This window comes from Bos taurus, chromosome 4, assembly GCF_002263795.3.
Source record: "Bos taurus isolate L1 Dominette 01449 registration number 42190680 breed Hereford chromosome 4, ARS-UCD2.0, whole genome shotgun sequence".
NCBI lineage: Eukaryota > Metazoa > Chordata > Mammalia > Artiodactyla > Bovidae > Bos > Bos taurus.
In genome coordinates this window covers 51,912,266-51,919,218 of record NC_037331.1, presented here as the reverse complement: position 1 = coordinate 51,919,218, position 6,953 = coordinate 51,912,266, and the positions used below count along the sequence as shown (strand labels likewise).

The 6,953-nt window shown below is 41.5% G+C and overlaps 1 pseudogene; it reads right to left on the bottom strand.

Moving 5' to 3' along the window:
• Positions 1 to 3,899: 3,899 nt before the first annotated feature.
• Positions 3,900 to 4,822, bottom strand: LOC100140425 (mitochondrial carrier homolog 2-like; annotated as a pseudogene).
• Between the last annotated feature and the right edge of the window lie 2,131 nt (positions 4,823 to 6,953).

Below are 6,953 nucleotides of genomic sequence, written 5' to 3'. Positions count from 1 at the left end.
CATTTGAATCCAGGACAAAATAAATAGCATAGTGGAGAAATCACATAAATGATAGCTTGGTTTCTGTAGCTTGCAATCTTATCATTTTTGAATGTTTACTTAAGATAACAAGAGTTTAAAGAATTTTTACATGGTTACATATTACTTTAAGATAAAAAAATAGGTAGTGCTGTGATGAAAAATTAAGACTACTACTGCAACTTATCATAGATCAGAATTTGGTATATTCCTTCCTTCAAGGTATATATGTATACAGAGAAGACAAGAGAAGGATTTGAAGCAGGATGGAGCAAAGGATAAGGATATACTAAATATTCAGGTTATACTTCTTAGGAGTAAAAATAGTTTGGACTTCCATATCTAATCTTCCCAATTTCTCTTCCCTGTTAACCCCCAAATAGCCAAATAAGCAAAAGAATGCACCCTGTTGTATTTTAAAATCATTTTTGTACCCACTCTTCAGCTTCTTTCTTCAAACTATATCTGAACTGCCACCTCTGAAACTTTACACTGTGATGCTTGTTTAAATGAAAGGTAGCTGTGGGTGAGGTAACATTTCAATCTATTAGTAGACATCCATTACTTCAATGTGAATGGATGATCTGAAAAAAAGAATGATGAAAACTATGTAAGGGACCTGAGCAGGAGGGCCTTGAGTGGGGTGACACTTGAGAGCATCCAACACTGATTAAAAGACACCCCACCAAAGAGAAAATCAAGACAGAAAAGGGGAAACAGGAGGTTCCAATGACACAATCTTCACCCTTCACAGATTTGTTTCTGGAAACCTCTGTTCAAACCCCTAGTCAATGGAATTGGGTCAAAGGAAACTGAACTGAGTGGAAGGAGCTGAAGTCAGTTAAGACCACAAAGAAAAGTTACTTATGTCTTCTTAAATGAAAAGGGCCCTGGTAGGGGGCATGAGGGCTCTCCTAGAACCCTGTACCCTAAAGACAATGGCAAAAGTTAAAATGAAAACTGTACTACAACTTGTGACCATCTGTCTCTCTCCCACCTCACCTCTCTGTGCTTTTGACTGTTGCCATGTATCTGTGGCAAAGACCAGGCAGCAGTCAGAGAAATCAGAGGACACCACTTCAACATTTATCCAAAAATAGGACAGACACCTATCCGCCTGCACTTGGACGTGTTTGTCATTTGGCTTGGCTGCACAGCTGGAGAAGTCGTTTTGCCATTATAGGAAAAGGTAGGGGTGGAGAAGAGAGAAAGGAAGAGACATGACTCATAGTGGGAAAGAGCACGTAACCAAGGGCAAATATTTCTCCCAGACATAAACGGAGCAGGAAGAGATAGGAGCTACAGGTCATCTTTGGAGCATTCTTTTCTCTCCCTGCCTCTGAGTAACTTGTCATCAAGCACCTGCCAGTAACAAAAGGGGAGAAAAGGGCAGGAGGCAGGACCTGCCTCTAACTGAATCGCATATAAGTTCCAGCCAAGGGCTGGCTCAGCTAACTGGGGCAGTGAAACAAGGAGACATTTGGAAAGCTGCAGGGATAAACACCATTTCCCAGGGAGGCAGGCGGCAAGGATAACATGTTTCGTTTACCGAGAAGGAAACTGGTTGGAATCCTTCATACATTACAACAGTGGGAGAATCCTGATTTCTGGTACAAATAATAGTTCCATTTGTTGAGCATTTATTACCTGCTGGAGGTTATTTGAGGCTTCCCAGTTGGCTTGCAGACTACAGTCCATGGGATCACAGAGTCGGACACAACTGAGCTACTTACACTTTCTCAGATGGCTCAATGGTAATGAATCCCCCTGCCAATGCAGGAGATGGAAGAGATGTGGGTTCAATCCCTGGGTCAGGAAGATCCTCTGGGGGAGAGCATGGCAACCTCCTTCAGTATTCTTGCTTGGAGAATTTCATGGAAGTGACTGAGCATGCATTCATGGGCATTTATTTAATTTGCACAATAACTCTATAATATAAGTTCTATTATCATTTTTCAGATGATAAGTTGAACAATTTTCCCTAGATCACACAGAAGTCAAAATTTATACCAAGAGAATCTGACACTGGAGTTCAGTCACTTAATCACTGATTAAGATTACACACATATTTCCTCACAAAGTCAATATCAAAATAGGCAGCAATATGGAAAATGAAATGTCATGGAATATATAAAAGTCAGTGGAATATATAAGAAAAAGAAGCATAAGATGCAAGCAAGCCTTCCTCTCCAGTTTAGGTATGACCTTGTTGAAGCAGTCACAGGAATAGCACACATTATGTAGGGTTTGGGAATATAAACTAAACTAAAATCACCTCAGAGCATCTAGCATAGTCAATCAATTTCATGGGATCCTCTGCATGAAGGGGCCATGAAGAGGGCAGAAGGGGTGAGGGAGGGCCATGATCAAAACATTGGAAATAAAGCACCAAAAAACTTTTTTCATCATGTAGAAAAAACAAGTGAGCAATTAACTGAATTATTTATATATATTTTATTTAGGCAAGAGGAAGATCCTATGATAATCATAAATTTGAAAACAGACCCCTGAAAAAGAGACAGAGTTGTTGGCATTATTAAGTCGAAAGGTAATTAAAGAGCCACCTAAAAGATGAAAAATATTGTACAAAAATTCCTTTATTAAACTATCTTTTTTCTGAGAGAAAGTCTAAATGAAGTCATCCAAAGTGATAATTTCATTGGAGTAGACACACATAAAAAGAATTGTGATCCTAAATATATTCAACAAGGGGAAATGGCAAAAAGAAGATCTTAAAATATTTTTTCCTGAAAGAACTTTGAGAATGATGAGACAGGTCAGATGCAGGCAGTCTTTATCATGCGTGATGAACTAGGGATTCACATAAAGATTTCCATAATTTCATGATTCTTAGAGTTGAAGAAGTATTCAGAATTGGAAAGGGAAAGTCCTCCCAGTCTTAAAGTCTTCTGTGAAGCTGGCCCAGCATGACACACTTCTAGTGCAGGATGGGTTTGGGCTACCTTGAAGCCTTCCCTAAGAAACTGCTCTGTCTCCTTGTACAGTTAAAGATTGGTCTGCCTCACCTCTCATCACAGTCAATGTGTTTTGGGTCTGGCTAATGGCAGAACTTTGGCTTTCCAGGTGGTGCTAGCGGTAAAGAACCTATCTGCCAATGCAAGGTTTGATAAGAGACACAGGTTTGATCCCTGGATTGGGAAGACCCCCAGGAGGAGGGCATGGCAACCCACTCCAATATTCTGCCTGGAAAATCCCATGGACAGGGGAGCCTGATGGGCTACAGTCCATAATGTCGCAAAGAGTCGGATAGGACTAAGCGACTTAGCACAAAATGGGAGAACTTAAAACAGTTCAACTCTTTTTGTAGCAAAAACCATCAACAAACAAGCAGGGGGAAAAAAAACCCAACAACAACAAAAAACCTCATCTTGGCTGCCGCCCAGTTTATAATTCTTGATTTCACATTCCAAGAAGCCTTCAGTTTATAGAAATGGAAAGAACTGCCAGTTCCCTGCAAGCAACTTGGCAAATGTAGCCTGTCGGGTTCCCCCTTAAATGATGTTTCCTTCAATTTGCTTACAAATATTTCTCTAACAGTATGTCACTTCCTTTTCAGAGTTGGGATTCCCTGTTAAGTCATCCAGGATGCCTTTCTATTGCTCTTTCCATTATGATGTATAGGCTCTTCTATGTACATATTTTTGAAGGTTTTTCTTCATTCGTGGTTCTTACTCAGGAGAGGACTTTCTTTTTTTTTTTGGCTTTTTTGTTTATTTGCTGACATAATGTCTGCCATTTTTATTCATTTTCTCAAGATTAATTATTAAAAAAATATGCCACACTTTATAGAAATCAACACTCTCTCCCGTATTTCTGTGCATCTGGGACTATAGAAATGTCACTGTCCTTGCCCTACATCTTCAAATTAACATTCTTGGATCACAACAATAAGTCTTCCCAAAGGGGAACTTCTGGAAAAGACACGTTATTTCTTGGCTAATATATCCCCTTTTTTGTAGCATGTACCAGCCATATAAATAAGAAGTATATATTAGGGGATAAGGAGGGCATCCATGAGCAAGTCCACAGCTGTTGACAGTCATAAGACTATAGACAAGCATAAAGGAATATGTAAATATACTGGAAAAAAATCATGTGACAACTAGGAACCAACTCTTCATTTCATTCATGGTGGAAACTCCACTGGCCAACGCATGGACACTGATGAGGTAGACCAGTGAGTTACAGAGCCACAAAGAAACGATGTCACCTAGGAGGTGAGGAATAAGATCTGCAAAAAATCCTAGGATGTCCTCTTCCTAGTAGACAATTACTATGGAGTCACAAAATCTATAATACTTGGATTCTCTCCCAATGAATTGTACCATAGAACTCAGAGTGATCATGTGAAAGGGATGTGTGATGAGAGCAATAGCACAATGCACTCTTTCAAGCGGTCTCCTTGATAACTCTGTCAAAGGAAGATGAAACTTCTTTCTCTATGTTTCCAGATCCTGACTCCTCAACCCTGTTACACTTCTGGTAATTCTGTAAAACTTTACCATGGACCACAGTTCCAAGGATTCCTGAACAGTCTTGGAGTTAAGCCTGTGAACAACCTATGCTGCCCGTAGATGTTCACAATGTGCTGAGCATAACAAAACAGACCAGGAAGCTGACACGCTTGCTGCCCCAAAATATTTGTCCTATTGCTGGAGTTAGAGGCTCATATCCCACCTGCTTGAGCACCTTCACACACATAAGCAGCTGGAACAGAAATCGGAACAGAGTAGCCCGTGACTGGCCAAGTCCAACAATATGGCACTCGCTGACAGACAGAGCCACCAAGCAACAGAGCCAGCCTGATATCACATGCCAAGGCCACCAGCTTCACTGGCCCAATCTCATACACACCCACGTACTCACCAACGTACGTCTCGCTGCCCAACTTCTGCCTTTTAAAACACATTGAGAAAATAAGCATTTTCAAGTTTCCCCTAGATCACTGCTTTTCAAAGTTTAATGTGCACATGAATTACCTGGATATCTTGTTAAAAAGCAGATTCTGTCTCAGTAAATCTGGAAATTGGACCTGAGATTCAGATTTGTACCTGGATGCTGCAGGTCCTTTTGAGTAGCAAGATCCTAGTCACTAACTTGAGTAAGACATGGAGAGAGGTGAAAATAAAGTAGCTGTCAGTCAGAGGAAAGAATAAATTGAAAGAGAGATTACTTGGCCTTCTGAAAAGATTCTACAGTCTGTCCCATACCTATAACCCCCCATATTATTTCAGGGAGGAAGCCAATTCTGACTCCATGTTGGAAAATGTTTGATTTGTTTTTCATTGCTTTTGTTATTACGAAAGTCGCTCGGTCATGTCCAACTCTTTGTGACCCCTTTGGAATTTTCCATGCCAGAATACTGGAGTGGGTAGCCCTTCCCTTCTCCAGAGGATCTTCCCAACCCAGGGATTGAACCCAGGTCTCTCACATTGCAGGCAGATTCTTTACCAGCTGAGCCACAAGGAAAGCCCAAGAATACTGCAGTGGGTAACCTATCCCTTCTCTAGCGGATCTTCCCAACCCAGGAATCGAACTGGGGTCTTCTGCATTGCAGGGGGATTCTTTACCAACTGAGCTATCAGGGAAGCCCTGGAAAAAATATTCTCCAGGCCAGAATACTGGAGTGGGTAGCCTTTCCCTTCTTCAGGGGATCTTCCCAACCCAGGGACCAAACCCAGATCTCCCACATTGCAGGGGATTCTTTACCTGCTGAGCCATGAGGGACGTGATTATAATCATACTTAATAGCTTGCCTCAGAGGACCCTGCCCCTCTGCTTGACTGTAAGCTAAACTGCCTTTGTTCAGCTCAGATAAATAATTTGTCCCTGCTGCTGCTAAGTCCCATCAGTCATGTCCAACTCTGTGTGACCCCATAGACGGCAGCCCACCAGGCTACCCATCCCTGGGATTCTCCAGGCAAGAACACTGGAGTGGGTTGCCATTTCCTCCTCCAATGCATGAAAAGTGAAAAGTGAAAGTGAAGTCGCTCAGTCATGTCCGACTGTTATCGACTCCCTGGACTGCAGCCTACCAGACTCCTAGGTCCATGGGATTTTCCAGGCAAGAGTACTGGAGTGGGTCGTCGGTGCCTTCTGGCACTTATAATTTGTCCCTACGCACCTGCAAATAGAAGAGGTTAACACACCCTTTCCAAAGGCTGACCATTCCTTTGGAGATGTTTTGCAAGACTGAAGACCCTTGCACTTTACTTCCCCACTGCCTCTCCCCTTCTATTCTACCTTTTGACTTTAGTTCCTCATTGATTTTCCTCTAACTCTACAAAAGAAGCTGGCATCCAGACTCCTACAAGATGGTTGTTTTGAGGCGCTAGCCTGCCATCTTCTTGGTCTGCCAGCTCCCCAGTTGGTCTCTTCCTTGCCTCATCTCTCGGATTCATTGGCCTGTCCTGTGGCAAGCAGAGTGAGCTCGCACTGGGTAACAATATCAGCTTTAAAACACATTCACATTCCCTCTGAAGTAAGGTAAATTAATTGACAGAAAAGTCAGCAGTGCAGAATTAAACCTATCCTCCAGTATGTACAAAAGCTGATGTTACAGTCCCAAATTTTCTCTGGAATTGGTTAAAAAAAAAAAAGAAAAAGAAAAAAACCTCAATATGTAAGTAAAAGGAAGTTCTCTATGAAGACCAGACCACTTAATAAATGGTCAATTTTAACTGATATGTACTTTTTAAGAGTGAAATATTTTATGATTAAGCATCATTGCCTCACAGGGAGTGGCTATAGACATAAATTTCCCCCAGGTAAAAGCAACTCCTGGTAAATAGTTTATTTACTAGGGAAAGGGCCAAAAGGAAAGACAGTTTCCTTTGTTAAATAATGGAGCTCTGACTAAGCCAGATGGATTGGTTACAAAACAAAGGGCTTTTGTAAAGGACTCCTCCCAAATA